Source organism: Poecilia reticulata, chromosome 2 (assembly GCF_904066995.2).
Source record: "Poecilia reticulata chromosome 2, P_reticulata-male-v2, whole genome shotgun sequence".
Lineage (NCBI taxonomy): Eukaryota > Metazoa > Chordata > Actinopteri > Cyprinodontiformes > Poeciliidae > Poecilia > Poecilia reticulata.
Window position 1 is genome coordinate 43434396 of NC_088831.1, and position 17423 is coordinate 43451818.

Here is a 17423-nt window from a genome sequence, read left to right on the forward strand (position 1 = left end):
ACAGACCGTCAACACATTTTCATTGGTTGTTTCGAAATGTGGTACAGTTAGACCCCACAAAATAAGGCGGAAATCATCAATCTTATTTCTGGCTTTATTTTGAAGTAAATAACAACAAAACCAATATAAAAACACCACTTTTATAAAGTTTGAAGTACGTGCTGTCCAACAGAGTCGAAATGAAAACTCTGTATGCCGTCTGTTATTACTAAGCCTTATTAATGCGTCACATGCTTGTACGCCGGGTGGCGAGTAGCGACTACATAGGGTCAATGGAAACACGTTGATTGCGTGATTGTGTTTTTTAGACATTAGGAAGCACATTTGTAGCTGGTGTGAAGGTAAACCCGGCCCAGCAGACTGGCTCTCAGCAGATCTGGCATTAAATGTCAAATGTAAACAAAGTGCGGCTCTCTGTCAGCCAGCTAGTCCGGCTCCAGGGACGCGGCTCCATGTCCCTGCAGAGACTCGTTTGAGGCTCTTTCATGAAGACATCATGGAGGTTTGGATTGTAAAAAGATGAATGTGTATTTATAAAAACATTCCCTTTCAGGTCAGCAAATTATCTGGCGCCGCTTTTGGACCAGCTCAAAGAGAATGTGTCAGTTTGCTGTGGAAACGGTTCGCGGTTCCCTGGCAGCGCGCAGCAGCGGGGCGCTCTGCCCATGCTGCCCATGCTTTTGACTCTGATCGGCGCCAGGGCAGATAGCGCTGCAGAGCCCACAGGATTTGCTCCGTGTGGTTAAACCGCCAACATCCACACAGATAATTCCCAGTGACCATTCTGACACGGACGCTCCCCCACAGCCCAGCATGCAGCAGCATTCTCATCAACAGAGTGGCGTCCCGCTGCACCAACTCAGCCATTATCTCGTGGGGAAATCATTAGAAATACCTTCCTGAAGGAGCAGAAAATTATTTCCTTAACAATACTGAAGAGATAAGAGCGAGGAGGGAGAAAACGCAGCCAGTACCCGGAGCTCTCCACTGGAAGATAATGACTGAGAAGCTCATCAGTTCTGCTACATCCATATCTGTCCTGCCAGACTGCCAGATAACTGTGTTTCTTAACAAATCCCCCGTGCCATGTGTCGCCCTCTAAACCCTCCCTTTGCGCTGTTCAGTTTGCTCCTGCCTTGGCCAAATTCAATTCTCATGCTGGAGTTTTGACCGGGCGACTTCTGCTCCTCTCTGGCTTCATGTCGCAGCTCAGACTGTGCGACATGGAAATTAAGCCTGTAACCTGTTCATTCATCCAGCCACTGGGGGCGCTGTTAGAAAACTGATGCGTATTTTTACGTCTCAATGCTTGATATGAAGCAGTGAGCTGTTAATTTCACTGCCATAAACAGCTTTTAGGTCTCGTTTTGTCTATGTTACCACTTCTGCATCGAAGCTACATAATGAAGTTTTGCGGTTTAGATCGTTTTGGTTGTTCATTCGACAGAAGCTCTGAATGAATGCAAAGCAGGTTTAACCCACAACATCAGTGAAACGCTTTTGACTGGAACATCAACAGAACCAAAATACTGGCAACAAAGCCAAAGCTTGTTGATTGTGTTTCCTAGTCTCATGCATCTTCCTGCCATTTGAAAAACTTTATTGGTTTTAGAAACAACTAAAACCATTTTTAAGCCTATTAGATGTTGTTCCACATCATTAAAAGTGATCTGCAGATCCTCTCCCCAAGGTGGAGCCCTAACAGAAACGATGGCATCATCAGCATAGAGATTCAATTTAGCATCAGGTTCTACCAAGTGCATCAACATAAATGCTGAACTACATGGGGCCCAAAACTGAGCCCTGAGGCACGCCAGAGGACGCATTGTTTAAAAACCGTCATCGAAACTGCATACTTTGAGAAATAATTAGTAAACCAGGCAACGTCGTGGTTTGATAGACCAACATTCAACGACATTCAACACAGAATCACCCACAGCATCAAAACCATGAAATATGTAAGATAATAAATTTGTCTCAACCAACATCTGTCATAATCTTGAATATCAAATCACAACAAAACAAGCAGAAATCCTCTATTTAAACATCAGTGTGTCTAAACACAACATTTACATGTCTAGTTGCTTCTATTTAGCCATAAATTAGTCATTTATGATGTAAATTTGTAATAAATGTGATTTATACTTGTAGGACTCGGCAATAAATAAATAAAGTTTACCACAATGTTGTATGAAAACAACAAAAGAGACAAGAGGAACGACTTATTACTTGTTTTTTAGGTAACTGCATGACAAAGTGGGCTGCACAGTGGCGCAGTTGGTAGAGCTGTTGCCTTGCAGCAAGAAGGTTCTGGGTTCGATTCCCAGCCCCGGTCTTTCTGCATGGAGTCTCCATGTTCTCCCTGTGCATGGTGGGTTTTCTCCAGGTACTCCGGTTTCCTCCCACAGTCCAAAAACATGACTGTCAGGTTAATTGGCCTCTCCAAATTGCCCCTAGGTGTGAGTGTGTGTGTGTGCATGGTTGTGTGTCTCTGTGTTGCCCTGTGACAGACTGGCGACCTGTCCAGGTGACCCCGCCTCTCGCCCGGAACGTCAGCTGGAGAGGAACCAGCAACCCTCCCGACCCCACTGAGGGACAAGGGTGTAAGAAAATGGATGGATGGATGGATGACAAAGCAATTATAGCCCCACAAAAACAAATAATGCTGCTGAGAAACATTCACATTGGTTCTGTGGTACTTTATGACCGGGTGAATTTTATGAACACAGGAATTCAATCACATTTTCAAAACTAATTGAAAATGATTGGCAGAGAAAATGGTGAAAATAATCTCTCTATTAATTGGTATTTATCAAAATTCCTATTATAATGTGTCACAATAAATAAGAAAACACTAATCACCCACCACTGACTGCTACTTATCTACCACTGTAAATTATTTGGTGTATTCTGTATTATATCCAGCAGCAGCTGATGTGGAGGAAAACCCACATCTTCGACATTTCTCAGATCTCTGCTGCTCATAAGGTTCTTCACAGCACTAAAAGATTGTCAAGTCAAAGTCTGAAAGTGCAGAAAACCCGACTTTCCTTTTTCAGAGAATGAAGCAGCAGCTTGTAGAGGTCGCGCTGCTGATCAAAGACTTACAGGTGAGGCAAATCGGAAAAAGTGTCTGGACTCTGGATGCTGTCAAAGTGAAGCTTCCTTTCCGTTTGGGCTGCATCTCTTTGTTGCCGCTGACTCCGAGTTCATCTCTGTAGGGCCGAATTTGTCAGCCGGTGACCGCCGTCACCCCGGTGTGTGCGGCTCTTAGTGCCTCGGCGCTGTCGGGTCAGCCGAGCCAGGAGCTCTCACAGAATCACAAACTAATTGCTTTATCTCAGCCTTTTGTCTAAAGGGTCAGAAATTGAGTTTGCTCGTCGGGCCGAGAGAGGGAATTATAAATCGAAAGGGATAGGGGAAGAAAAATTCAATTTGCGCACAAGCCTTGTCAGAAGCGCTTACTCGGGTGGCTGTTAGGTGTCCAGATTAGAGGAGGGAGAGAAAGGGAGATAACGGCATTACAACGCGAACAAACACGCTGTTGTCCAAAGGGCTATAGGCGACGGGACTAATCTAATGCTTGACACAGACGAGTCCCAGACAGAAATTGATGTTAACAGCAGTCTATTCACCTGCCACCGAGTCACCGACTCGCCCCAGCCTGCGCTCACGACCTAAAACCTACGACCTAATGAGAGACAAACAACTTTAATCTGGATCTGTCAGCAGCAAACGCATCCAAACAGCTTTATGAATGACAGTTTTTAGAATTAGGATGTTATGCAAAATTCACATTTTGCACATTTTTGTAATTCTCTGCTGCTTCTATAGACAGAAAAAGTGCTAAAAAACAAAACAAAACAAAAACCCATCCAGCTGATTTTTGGGAATGAGTTAATGATTTTTGGTGTCTGGAAAATGAGACGTTTCAAAAACCTCCTGAATGTAAAATCTAGGCCTGTTGCAATAAATCAATAAATCACATAATAAATTAAAACAACAATTAATGCAAATGGAAATTAACTAATTTCCATTTGCATTATTTATCATTTTCTACCAAAAATGATAAAAGTTTGCAGTCTGGTGTTTTGAAAGACAATTTTGTCTCCATAATCCATTTTATTTGTTGATTCTGTTTTATTTATTTTGGATATTTAAAACGCCATTCAGCTCCAGTGTTAAATGTTCATTAGAATTTAAAATTTATTGATCTTAAAGAATGTGTTCTTGCATTATTGTAATTATGTTATTTGAAAATGGTCTCAAAACAACAATATTATCACTTATTGCAATAATTTCTGGAACAATTTATCACAAAGCACCAGGAAGGTGAAGCTCTGGTCGTTACCCAGCAACCCCAGTAGAGCTCTGTCCGTAGCAACCCCAGTGGAGCTCTGTCCGTAGCAACCCCAGTAGAGCTCTGGCCATTACCTAGCAACCCCAGTGAAGCTCTGCCCGTAGCAACCCCAGTGGAGCTCTGGCCGTTACCTAGCAACCCCAGTGGAGCTCTGCCCATAGCAACCCCAGTGGAGCTCTGCCCATAGCAACCCCAGTGAAGCTTTGGCCGTTACCTAGCAACCCCAGTGGAGCTCTGCCCGTAACAACCCCAGTGGAGCTCTGGCCGTTACCTAGCAACCCCAGTGGAGCGCTGTCCGTAGCAACCCCAGTAGAGCTCTGGCCATTACCTAGCAACCCCAGTGAAGCTCTGCCCGTAGCAACCCCAGTGGAGCTCTGGCCGTTACCTAGCAACCCCAGTGGAGCTCTGCCCATAGCAACCCCAGTGGAGCTCTGGGCCTTACCTAGCAACCCCAGTGGAGCTCTGCCCATAGCAACCCCAGTGAAGCTTTGGCCGTTACCTAGCAACCCCAGTGGAGCTCTGGCCGTTACCTAGCAGCCTATGGTTTTAGCTACTATGCTCTATGTGCTGTACAACTTACTGATTGTGCAGGAGGCTCCACTTCTGCTATTAAAACATCTACAGTTGTATAATTGCGCATCTGCTTGCAGCCATTTTAGCGTGTGAGTTTAGATAATGAGTTGGGGGGCGTGGCCACCAGCAGAGTATTTGGATTCAAAGTGACAAGAGGCTTTGAAACAGCTCATTGTGAAAGAAAATCTCATGATCTTGTGCAGAAGAATGTCATGAACATGTTTTGTTGAACCTGTAGATCTTTTCTAGCCTGTTCCAGGTCGCATCCTGTAATAGTTCACCTTTAAAAATCCACACATAAGAAGTCCCAGGAGGCTGGGTGGATAGAAAGTGCAACTTGTCCCCCAGCTTGTAATAATTTTTCACATTGGAGCCAAAGACATCAGACATGCTGCCTGCTGGATAATTAATAAACCCCGCAGACTGTTCTTGGATGATGAAGCAGCGTAGCCACGCCGTGTTCCCGCTGGATTCGTGTTAGGGAACAATGACATGAAACTGTGACTTCACACACGCTTACTTTACCAGAAACACACAGTTATTCAGGAAACAGGAAAATCTCAGCCAAGAAACGAAGAAGAGGAAAAACAGAGGAGGAACCAGGAAATACAGAAAATATTCAGAAGTCGAGAAGGAGTTTATATCAGGTCAGCTTTTCTGGGAATGATAGATACGGCACCCTCCACACTAGTTGGCAAAAACTGCAGCTAATTCCTGTGAAACAAAGTAAACTGAAGCATTTTCTTAATTTTTACTTCACTTTTTCTTAGGAACCTTGAATTAATAATTCATAACTTGTTTAATATATTGTACAAAGATCCATCTTTGTGTTTATCTTCCAAAATGTCTTGTGAGGAGGATTGTAACAGAGGTCAAAACAATACAAAAAATAATAAATGATTAAAAAATACCCCCCAAAAATTATGTTCTTCCAAGTCCAAGAATATCAATTCTGCTGCTGATCTGCAGGATGAGCATCTAGAGCACGATTCAGCAACTCCAGTTCTCCAGCGCCACTTTCCTCAACTATACATACGTCGTTCCTACAAGTCTGAACCAGACGTGATCCGCGCCATCTTGGTAGGCAAGCGCAAATCATAGATGACCCATGGCTTCCAGACCAACAAAAAGAAACTATGTGGACGCTCTTGACCAAAGTCTTAGAGGAAGATACATGAACAAAATGGCTGCTGTCGAGATCGTACGAGGCGGAGAGGGAAAACATGTCAGACGATGTGGACAAGCTGCCTCTGATCTCCTACTATGACATAATTAACTACTCAGTGAACATGAAGAGTGCATACAAATCCATGGACGCGTAAAATGACTGTTTAACTGCTTTGTAAAGGACGTACAAACTCTGTGTGTGAATATCACGATTCTGGTCACAGAGTAAATAAATGTAGCAACAAACACATAGGCTACATGTCAGTCTTAGCTAGCAAATAAAAGCAAAAGCATTAGCTAAGCTAATATTGCTAGTTCAGCAGTAAGTACTACAGTAAACATCATTGATATTTATTATCACAGAGGTGGGAAGAGACCTCGTAGCTGAAATGTACTTACATCATTTATAAGTTAGATAGGAACGATGCGAGAGCTAGTTCTTATCTTGGGACTTGTTTGTTGTTGATATAGCAACTCCATAGCAACTGTCATGACAGTTAGCTATTGTACCAACCAAGATGGCTGTTCCCAGTATCATCCGTCCATGTATGTTTATCAAATGTATACACCCAATAAATCTAAACTGTTTGCTGCTTCACTCGATGTTTGGACCAATGTAAGGACGATTTAGAGTCAAGCAGCGTCATCAGCACCTTTTCCTCACAGTGACGTGTTTATTTAGAGCGAGGCCGAGGCGGCGGACAGGTCAACGGCTTTCAGCTTCCACAGCTTGTCCAAAAACTTGCTATTTCTGTTGAAATTACCACATCAAAGGCCAGAGCAGCCCCAGGATTTCTGAAAATGAAAGAACTTTGGAACCACAGGCAGATTCTCTCAACTAGCTGCCGACCAGACTGAATTAGATTCGGGGTTTCTTTGTGGCCCTGGCTGAGCCGTACAGAAAGAAATCTGCAGTGTTGTGGTCTTCCAATCAGACCTTTGCGGTATAAAGGTCATTTCTCTTTAATAAGCACGTAACTGTTTGCTGGAGATTGGCCAAAAGGCCCCCCAACCGTCTCAGGAAATGAGAAAAAAATCCTCTGATCTTATGACCTGATTGAATTATTTGAGAAGACTTCTCAACAGTATGAGTGGAAAACAGCAGAGATCCTTCTGTCATAATTCAATAGACTCAACATTGCTACCTTGGATAAAGACAGATGCAGAAAAATATTCTTTGAAGCAAAATGTATCAAGCTTAGCTGCAGGGATGGAAGTATTATTCCATCCTGGGAAGAGCTGAGGTGATTAAAATCAGGGATTATTATTAAATCTGAATTATTTTATGAAATTTAAAACACTGTCTGGTGCTAATATTTAAAATGTGTTGTTTTAGGACATGATGTGTATATTGTTTTGATGATAGTGGTTTAGAAATACAACATCTCTGCAGCCTCTATCCTACCTGGTAAACATGTAAAAAGCCTTAAAGGGATCCATGATTAGCAACAATAGAAATATTGAGAAATATTCATTTAAGTTGTAAAAACAGTAAAAATACTGTAGACTAGTTTAATAAGTTTAATTAAAATATTGTTACACGCACGTTGCCATGTTTACGTTTCAATGCATTCTGGGTAGAGGACTTATGCTAGGTGCTGCGGCGCCATCTTCGTAAAATCACAACAGTAATTTCTGAGCATTGAGTAACTTTCATGACTTTCAATCTGAACTGGAAAGAGTTGAAATCGAAGACAAAACAGAAATGATGAGGGGAAATTAAACTGGGGATTAATAAATGGAAGACGAGGAGAGAGAAAAGTTGCTGCTGCTTGAAGATGCTAACCCAGACGGAGAGCGTAGGCTGCAAAGAGCTCCCGTTTCTAACTCAAGCTGCTTACGGTTAGCACTGAGATAAAAACATTTTCTGAAATATATTACAATGGTTTGTTACAAAGACTTAAAGATGTTTTATGTCACTTTAAACACCCATTCATGCCGTTTGCTCCACTAATGGTTAGTTCTACCTAATGTTGTTAGCTTTGCTAACTGTAGCTAATGCAGTTAGCACCAGACAATTAGCTCTAGCCAATGCTGGCAGGTGCTGCTAATGGTGTTGGCGCCAGACTAATAGTGAAGACATCTTGTATTTAACGATACTTGAAAACTTTGGAGCAGTCCGCCTCAGTCCAAATGTTTTCTTAGCCTCCATGACCTTGACATCTTGGGGTCATTGACAACAATTATTTTGTTATTCAGGGATCTCAAATTAAAATATGGAGCTGTTTTTTAATGCCAAAAAAATATATATTGTTTAGCGTCCTTGTGCTAAATTTTCGGTCAATATAAAGTTCATTTTTCAGTTTCGTGTCATTCTTATTTCTTTCCTTTCCTCTTGCAGTTCACTTATTTGCAATCTAACAAGTTAAAATACATTTACAAATAAATATACTTCAAATTAAACACCAAAAGGAGAATAACTGCATATTTTCACTGGTGTACCACAAAACTCTGTCTGGTCCTCTTCAGCCAAGTTACCTGAAATAGCCTTTTTCTCTGCCTGATGAATATTTAAAATGAGAATTACTGTGGATCATGTTTATATGCCCGTATCATGAATAATGAAACAGTTTATTCCAGCAGCATTTCATCCGACACATATTAGTTTTGCTGGCGTCCTTTGGAATTATGGTATTTCTTTCAAACTTACCAGAAGGATGAAACTCCCGTGTTAAAAGGTAAACAGGGATGCTCACTTTACCCTGCGGTAAAAACAGAATACAATGATGTAAGCTCTGCACATCACATTGATATATTTGATTAAAAAAAAGATGTTCACATGTATAAAATAGGGCCAGTGTAAATACAGTGATGCCCCAGTATTTACAGGAGCTCTCGAAAAAGACCTCCTCTAGAAACTACTAGAACTGTCTACTTTGTTAGAGTATATAATAATGAAGAGACACCAGTTTAATACACACTTCTGAAATAAATGTAACTCAATTTACCTTTAACCACACGATTAATAATATCCATCTATGTAAAAACACACCATGTTAATTATTCATCACAATAAATAACCGATGATTTAACAAGGTAGGAAACGGATAAATATCAATATGCAACACTACATGTTCACAACGTTGCACCATGTTTGCAAGAAATCAACTGACCTATTTTCACTGAACTCGTAAAGAAAGACTGCCGTTTGCTTCAACTCGCCTTTAACTCCTGGGCTTTTTCAGCTGGCGCTGCCTGCTGGGTGGTTAGCGTTAGCATGGTAGCCTGTTAGCCTCTCCACGTTGCGTTCTTTGCTGTCGCCACAGTCGATCCCCGCAAAAACAAACACACGCAGGAATCTTTCACAGTGGTATAATAAAAAAGAGGGCTTGGGGGACTCTGACTTCCCATTCACCATGAAGCTGACAGGCTTCCTTTACGTTCTCCGCCATGTTTTCCAGGACAAATAAACCTCCTCAACTTCGCTCTGGCTTCGTGGCGTTCTACAACTTTGGTTGCCTTGGATACCAGTTGGCTACCCGCGCCATCCCACCCACCAACGGTTGCCGTGGAAACCAGAAAGCGCTATCCGGTCTTCGAGGCAACCGTTGGTAGAGGCCAGCGTTTTTTTCCCCTTTAAACAAGGTACTTAAAAATGTACTCTAATACTACACATTAAATACAAAATCAACTTAAAATGCAACTTATTCAAGGGTAATTAAAAAAAAAAAATTTAAATAAATAAATAAAACAAAAAAGAGTAAGTTTCTGCCAAAAATCTCAGGAAATTCCTTGTTTGTTTTTTTTGTTTTTTAATTTCTTGGTTTTAAAGGTTGAAAAGTTGCAAGAAAAAAACTCAAATGTTGAGCTCAATCTCAGAAATCTTTGAGAAAAAGCTTGCAAATTTCCAAGATTTCTTTTTTAAATTGTGTTTTGCAGCAAATTTGCAGCTTTTCAAGCTCAAAAATGTTCTTGATTTTCTAGAAAATTTCTGAGATTAATCTACAAATGTCTGATTCTTTTTTTTTTTCAATCAGCACCAAATGTTCCATGTCAAACAAAAACTATTTCACAGTTGTAGTGTTTCCAATAAATAAGAAACACAATTAAAATCACATGCGAGTAAGTTTGTTCACGTGATAAGTCATTAAAAACACACCACGCCATCACCCTCTAACTACTTCCTGTTGTCTTCTTCTTCATAGTTTCTGCCAGTAGTTACATCCAGTTGTTGATCACATGACTTGTGTAATGAGAAAAAAGTGTTTCCATTGCAGTTTTGCAAAATAAACCAAAAAATAAACAAACAAAAACTAAAATTCATCTCATCCATTTCCATTAAGCAAAATTATTTTTGAAACATCAAATTGGGCAGTTATGTGGTCAATGGAAATAAAGCTTATGAAAGGCTAAGTAGGCCAAAATACTGCTGTCTGTTTTTGACTGTGTCCCTTTAAGCAGTCTGGTTATTAAAATTATTTCTGCTCCCTTCTTGTCAGAATCAGTTGATTCCTATGAGAGCAGGACTGTTGGCAAGAGAGGGAGAAAAAAGGCAATTACCATCTGAGTCAAGAGAGGATGATGCTCATGGCAGTGATGATCTATGGCAGCTAGAAAAAGCAGGGCAGCAGGCAGGAGCAGTGATTGGAGAGATGAATATACTAAGGGAGCTGAGAGGCGAAGGGACAGAGCTTAAGATGAGCCGCCTGATACAAGTCAAAGGCAGAAAAAAGAGTCCAAATGTCTGCAGAGCCGAGGAGAAACTGGGAACTGAGAGTCTGTTTACCAGATCTGAGGGCGAACATTGGGCATTTTTACACAATTCATGTTTGTAAACCTGAAATATTAAATCATCTCTTTAATGTCAGTCAGTAATTTTCTAAGTTTGAAGCAGGTAATTATAATTTACGGAGCCTGCAGCGGCCAGTAGGTGGCAGTGTGTGGAGTGTTTAATAACCATAACGTATAAAATAGTTATGGAAACTCATTTTATATATATTTATAACTCATAGAGTGAAATATATTAATATTAAAAGGCAATATGGTTGCCATAAACAAAACACAGAAGGATTTGCAGAGCCGAAAGAGAAGAAGGAAGTTTGAATCATCTCTTCCATCCGTCGTATAACGAGCAAAAAGAGACGTTGTGCAAACAAAATGGATCAACTTCAACCAAAAAAATGAACCCAGTAAGATTATTACATTCATTATGGCATCCAGTGGAACATCATATCCCCTACTCCAACATCTCTCTGCCTGACTTTAGCCAAACTGCCAGACAGAGATTTAAAGACGAGCGGCAAAAGCAAACGAGGTGGATTAGCAGCAGAGCTTGGTAACCGACGGCGTCGTCCAGAACTCGTTTGTTTAACCAAATCTGCTGCTCACATATTGAGCTGCTAGCATGTTGACAGTCAGTTCTCTAGTCAGAGACAGAGTTGGTGTAACACTGACTGCTACTGGAAATTCAGGATTGGGATTAATCAGGTGTTTTTGAATTAAATCAAAGTGAATTGAATTTTATGTCATTTACCAAATATGTTTATGTTTAATCAAGAGCATAGGGGATCTACCTACGTACCAGATTTCGGTTTCCATGGAGACCAAATGTTTCTGTTTAACCAAGATGTTACCATGGATACCAAATGTATCTGCTTAATAGAGACGTTACCATGGATACCGAATATGTTTATGTTTAATCAAGAGCATAGGGGATCTACCTACGTACCTGATTTCGGTTTCCATGGAGACCAAATGTTTCTGTTTAACCAAGACGTTACCATGGATACCAAATGTATCTGCTTAATAGAGACGTTACCATGGATACCGAATATGTTTATGTTTAATTAAGAGCATAGGGGATCTACCTACGTACCAGATGTCGGTTTCCATGGAGACCAAATGTTTCTGTTTAACCAAGATGTTACCATGGATACCAAATGTATGTGCTTAATAGAGACGTTACCATGGATACCGAATATGTTTATGTTTAATCAAGAGCATAGGGGATCTACCTACGTACCTGATTTCGGTTTCCATGGAGACCAAATGTTTCTGTTTAACCAAGACGTTACCATGGATACCAAATGTGTCTGCTTAATAGAGACGTTACCATGGATACCGAATATGTTTATGTTTAATCAAGAGCATAGGGGATTCTACCTACGTACCAGATTTCGGTTTCCATGGAGACCAAATGTTTCTGTTTAACCAAGATGTTACCATGGATACCAAATGTGTCTGCTTAATAGAGACGTTACCATGGATACCGAATATGTTTATGTTTAATCAAGAGCATAGGGGATCTACCTACGTACCAGATTTCGGTTTCCATGGAGACCAAATGTTTCTGTTTAACCAAGATGTTACCATGGATACCAAATGTATCTGCTTAATAGAGACGTTACCATGGATACCGAATATGTTTATGTTTAATCAAGAGCATAGGGGATCTACCTACGTACCTGATTTCGGTTTCCATGGAGACCAAATGTTTCTGTTTAACCAAGACGTTACCATGGATACCAAATGTGTCTGCTTAATAGAGACGTTACCATGGATACCGAATATGTTTATGTTTAATCAAGAGCATAGGGGATTCTACCTACGTACCAGATTTTGGTTTCCATGGAGACCAAATGTTTCTGTTTAACCAAGATGTTCCCATAAATGCCAAATGTTTGTTTCACCAAGACGTTACCATGGATACCAAATGTCTCTGCTTAATAGAGACGTTACCATGGATACCGAATATGTTTATGTTTAACCGAGGGGAGGTACAGTAGAGGAACTGAGTGGGCCGGACCTCAGCAAACCAGTTCACAGAATGATATCTAATTTCAGCTTTACTGTAGATAGTTTGGAAATGAGAGAGAAAGCAGAACGGCGGCGTTTCTAGAGCGTTTTGTAATTTTAACAGAAACACGGGGATCAGAGCTGCTCAGTGGGGGAATTAGCAGCAGAGCAGTCAGAGAACAAGTGTAATTAAAACTTTGCTTTGTTTTGCTTGGTAATCTTTATGTCCACCATCCATCTGAGCTGCACACACTGCAGATCTGCTCACTGCAAATCCTCACGCTGCATGTTTGTTTCTGGGATTGTTCCGGACCCGCTCGTGTTTCAGATCCGGTCCAAACGGAGCTGCTGAAAGCAAAGCGCCTTGCTCCAGAGGTTAACGCTCCTGTGAATTTTTATCAGTTAATCATCACTGCAGGGCTCCTTCTTCTGCTTTTCTTTCAAATTCAATTCTAATCTTCTTCAAAAAAATCACCTCCAACCCTGACTTACAGCGGTGCATGAAAATATTCACTTTGTACTGGATGCTTTTCTAACGCTGGGATTTCTACACTCCTGAAGGGAGATGGGGAAATTACGACAGCTGTGGTTTATCTGAGGGGAAATAATTAAACGCCAGATATCAACGAATGGGTAAAGTCCATGAATTTCCACTTGTGGAGAGGATTTTTACAGTAATGTGTTATTAATTATAAGTGAGCATCCATTTTATATCCTGCTGTTTCTGGGACTTCCTGCTGCGTTTAAATGAATCCGATAGTTTTCTGAACTAACATTAAGAAGAAAAAATGTGTTTTTGAATGAATAAGAAATCATCATTCATAAACTGAATGAATCTCTTTGCATTTCCATTTCATCCAGACCGATGTCCATTTCTATGGAAGCATTTAACTGCCAAGCTTTCTCGTCCTAAGATTTTAAAAACGTGTTGCAGTGACATTAATCTGTTTTTCAAACCAAAGTATCTTCTAGTTTAAGTAAAACAGCAACAACAAAATGGGATTTTTAGATCACGAGTCGCTTTATTTAATCTGTCAAAGAAACATATTTTTACATTTTATCAAAATGAGAAACTTTCTTGCTATAACAGGATATAAAACTTGTCATGATGAGAAAGTTTCCCATGACAAGGTAGTTTCTCATATGTTGTATTAAAAGGTTTTCTCATTTTAGTGAGAAACTCGTTTTAACCAAAATGTTGTCATTTTAGCGGAAAGCATAATTTTAACAAAAAATTAATTTAATGAGAAATTTCCCATTTTGTCCTGATATTTCCTATTTTAACAACAAACTCTGATTTCAACAAGAAACTTTGATTTTAAAGTGAAAATGTCCTCATTTTAGTGAGAAACACCTGGATTCATTTCTAAGCTGTTGGCAGCTAAATGCTTCCGTACGTTTCACATCTATGATGAAAGCACTTTGAACCCAGGCACTGCTGTGTTTCAGCTTATTTCTCATGTTAATTCAGTATTTATAAGAATTATTTTTGTGTTTCTGTTGGACGGATCTGCCTCAACCTGAGATCAACACAACGTCACATTCATTAAAAACACAAAAAAATAAAGAATAAATAAATCACTGACGCACTTCAACACAGTTTTAAAGCTCTTAAAGTCTGTAGGTATTTATTTAAACTTTTATGCTTCGTTTAGCAAACAGAGCTTGTTCTGCTGTTGTTATTTACAATATTAAGTACTGTTATTCTTTTTTTAATATGACTGATAATTGATGCATTATGTAGATTAGAATGAAATGCCTGCAAATAACTAACTGTTGCAAGCACTCATTAAGCACTGAGGCATGCAAATAAGCAATTTAAATGCCCAGTGAAAACAGTCTCAGTGAGTAGAATGAGAGGAAAGCTGAAAGTTTAACACCAAGCTGTCAAATGCAGTTTGGAGAAAACATTAAAATTATAATCATGTTTGTCGTTGGGAGTAAAACGCCCTCGCAGAACCAAAGCTAAGATTTTCTGATCTTCTCAAACTTGTAAATTGTTCCGTCTTGAAAGAAAAAAGAAACTGAATTATCAAGATTACGGTTTTAATTTTCATCTCAAACTGTTTTTTTCCGTATGAATGTAATGACAGCAGTAATGTGAATATTTTACCGAGTTTGTTCTGCAGCATAAAGCATCAGGTTTTGTCTAAGTTTGGTTTATAAATGAACGCAGTGCTGTAAGGAGGATAATAACTTTATATATTAACATTCGTTTGTATTTCCCTCTGCATTCTGCACTGGAACTGGTATTATTTTTACATTAATTGAATTTGTACATTTTTAGTGCTTGAAGCCTCCATAGTTACTGAGAAAACGTATCAAGAGAGACTTTGTGTTTTCCTCAGACTTCTCAGATTCTTAATCATTTGATTTATGACATAAATACAAGCAGTGAAGTCTGTTCTGATTTTACAGTGTTCATGATTTACATGACCTTTGCTTCTCATAAACCTGTTTCCTTTTCTCAAAAGTAATAAACGCCAACATGTTACCTTTTTGACTTTACCATCCTTCACTTAGACGAAGACCAGGATAAATCAACAGTTTTTGAAGCTTCACTGCATTTAGCTGCATATTAAATGCTCTGATTTTAGCTAAATAATGATCAAACATGCAATTATATGATTTTAACATGACTTTGCTCCAACTTTAACCTCTGAATTCCCACGCTTCGTGAACAAAGAATAGTTTCTCTCCCTTTAGCTTCGGCTCGCTCTACTCAGAGCTTCTTTATGAGTCACAAAATATCACGCACAGAACATTATTCAAATAAAAAGAGAAATAATAAAACACCTCGAACCAGAGTTAGTACGATATTAAGGTAACGGCTCCCACACAGGTTCCACTTCGCTGCTGCGGCTCCCATGTTAACCCCAGCAAAGCTTCAAATGCGGGTAGATTAACGTCCAGAAATGCAAACAAAATGTAATTTGTTAATTACATAATTGTATAGAAAAATATTTCCACATTATGGAACAACCAAACTAATGTGGTGACATTCATAAGCCATCTGAATGTCTGGATGAGACTAATGCTGTGTTCAAGTTGTGCTAAAAGCAGTTAGCCTCTCAGATGCTAAAACGGCGTCTGGATGCTAAACATGTAGCGGCTAGCTGGTCCAATGAACTCTGGGAAACTGAATGAGCTTCAGGAAAATCTGATGGTTCAATAAAATCAATAACACGTTTAAAAACAATAAATATGTTTGTTGTGGAGCTCATATGTCTGCCTGTTCAGTAACTTAGCTGAAAAAATGGTTTTTGAATGAAAAATGTTGCTTATAGTTTTCTGCTAAAATGTGATTAATTGCATAACATGAAATTATCTGGATTAGATGTTAATCCCATCTCTAGTCTCTCTATGAAATGTGGACAGATGATGAGACTTGTTTTGTTTTTTCTTACATCAGTTACTAATGAGCTTTACTTACACAGATGTTCATTGGAGATCCGGCCTGTTAATATATTTGTCCAGACGTTGGTTTAGTCATTTCTCATTTCAAAAATGTTGAATATTTTAAACTGTTTTTGGTTTAGAGCACTGATGTCACGGCTTTTCTTATTTTCAGGTATTTTATTGGTTATTATCGGCCTTTGGAACGAGAAACTATTGGTTATAATTATCGGTTTATTGTGCATCTCTAAAAAATAACCGCACAGATGTGTTTAAATAATCTGTTTTCTCGTTTCCACTGCGCTTTTCTGTCAGTGAGATAACTTAGAGGAAAAAGTTAAACTTGACTGCGGATCCAAGAGTGATGCTTCACAGACAATCCTCAGGGATTACGCAACGCCGTTTATTGACAAAGACGGAAAGAAAAGAGAAGAAAATCTTCTCTGCGTGATTTACTTTGGAAAATAAACTGAAAATGAACTGAGGCTCCATCCACCTGCTCATCTTGGATGGAGAAGGCTGCCATGCTTGTCTTGTGATGAAATACCAATTATGTCCCAGCCTACAGTTTAATTACAAATCACAGCTTGCACAGTGCTGTCACTTAAATTAGATTTGCGCTAGCAGGGCAATGGAAATGCAGATCTCATTTCGTCAGGATCTCGTCAAACCTCCAGAGGTAAATATCACACCTGAAAGTGTGTTTGACCGTCTTTGTGCTCAGATTGTGTGAGACGCTTTGCAGTGAAACGCACAAGATTTCATCCAGGAAGAACCAGAAACGGGAGAAAGAAGCTGCAGATGAAACTTTTAAAATGAGTTTAGATGTTTGTTGTACTTAAAGTAAGCAGAAAACAATCACCTGAAAAAAGGGCCAATGTTGATTGCACAATTTGCAATCAATTTTAGGCCTGCATCAAAAATACCAGTTTCTGAAAGAACGACACAGAGCAATAATTAAACCAAAACTGTAAAAATATATAGATATTTTCCATTTAAGATAAAAGTGGCAGCTTTAGCTTCACCTGCATTCAACAAAATGTTTATTTTCTTATTTTTTTTATTATTTATTTGCATTTCTAATGTATTTCTTATATAAAAAGCTGACATGAAAAATCTACGGAATGTGCCAATTTCTTAACCGATTAATCGATTAATCACCAGAATAATCGATCACTAATTTATTATAAAT

At 39.4% G+C, this 17423-nt stretch overlaps 1 long non-coding RNA gene across 6 annotated transcripts in view; it reads right to left on the minus strand.

Annotated features, from left to right (window-relative positions):
* The window catches only part of LOC103461821 (uncharacterized), a 114474-nt gene that overhangs the window by 25849 nt on the left and 71202 nt on the right, over positions 1 to 17423 (minus strand). Inside the window, exons 1-2 of one of the 6 annotated variants that reach the window (XR_014086687.1) lie at positions 9214 to 9688; positions 8751 to 8802 (exon numbers count right to left, since the gene is read on the minus strand). The exons of 2 other annotated variants lie outside the window; for them this stretch is intronic. This is a non-coding gene — a long non-coding RNA (uncharacterized LOC103461821). Of the gene's footprint in view, positions 1 to 8750; positions 8803 to 9213; positions 9689 to 17423 lie in introns of those variants that run through there. 3 more of the 6 variants (XR_014086686.1, XR_014086684.1, XR_533219.3) reach the window with 3 other exon arrangements.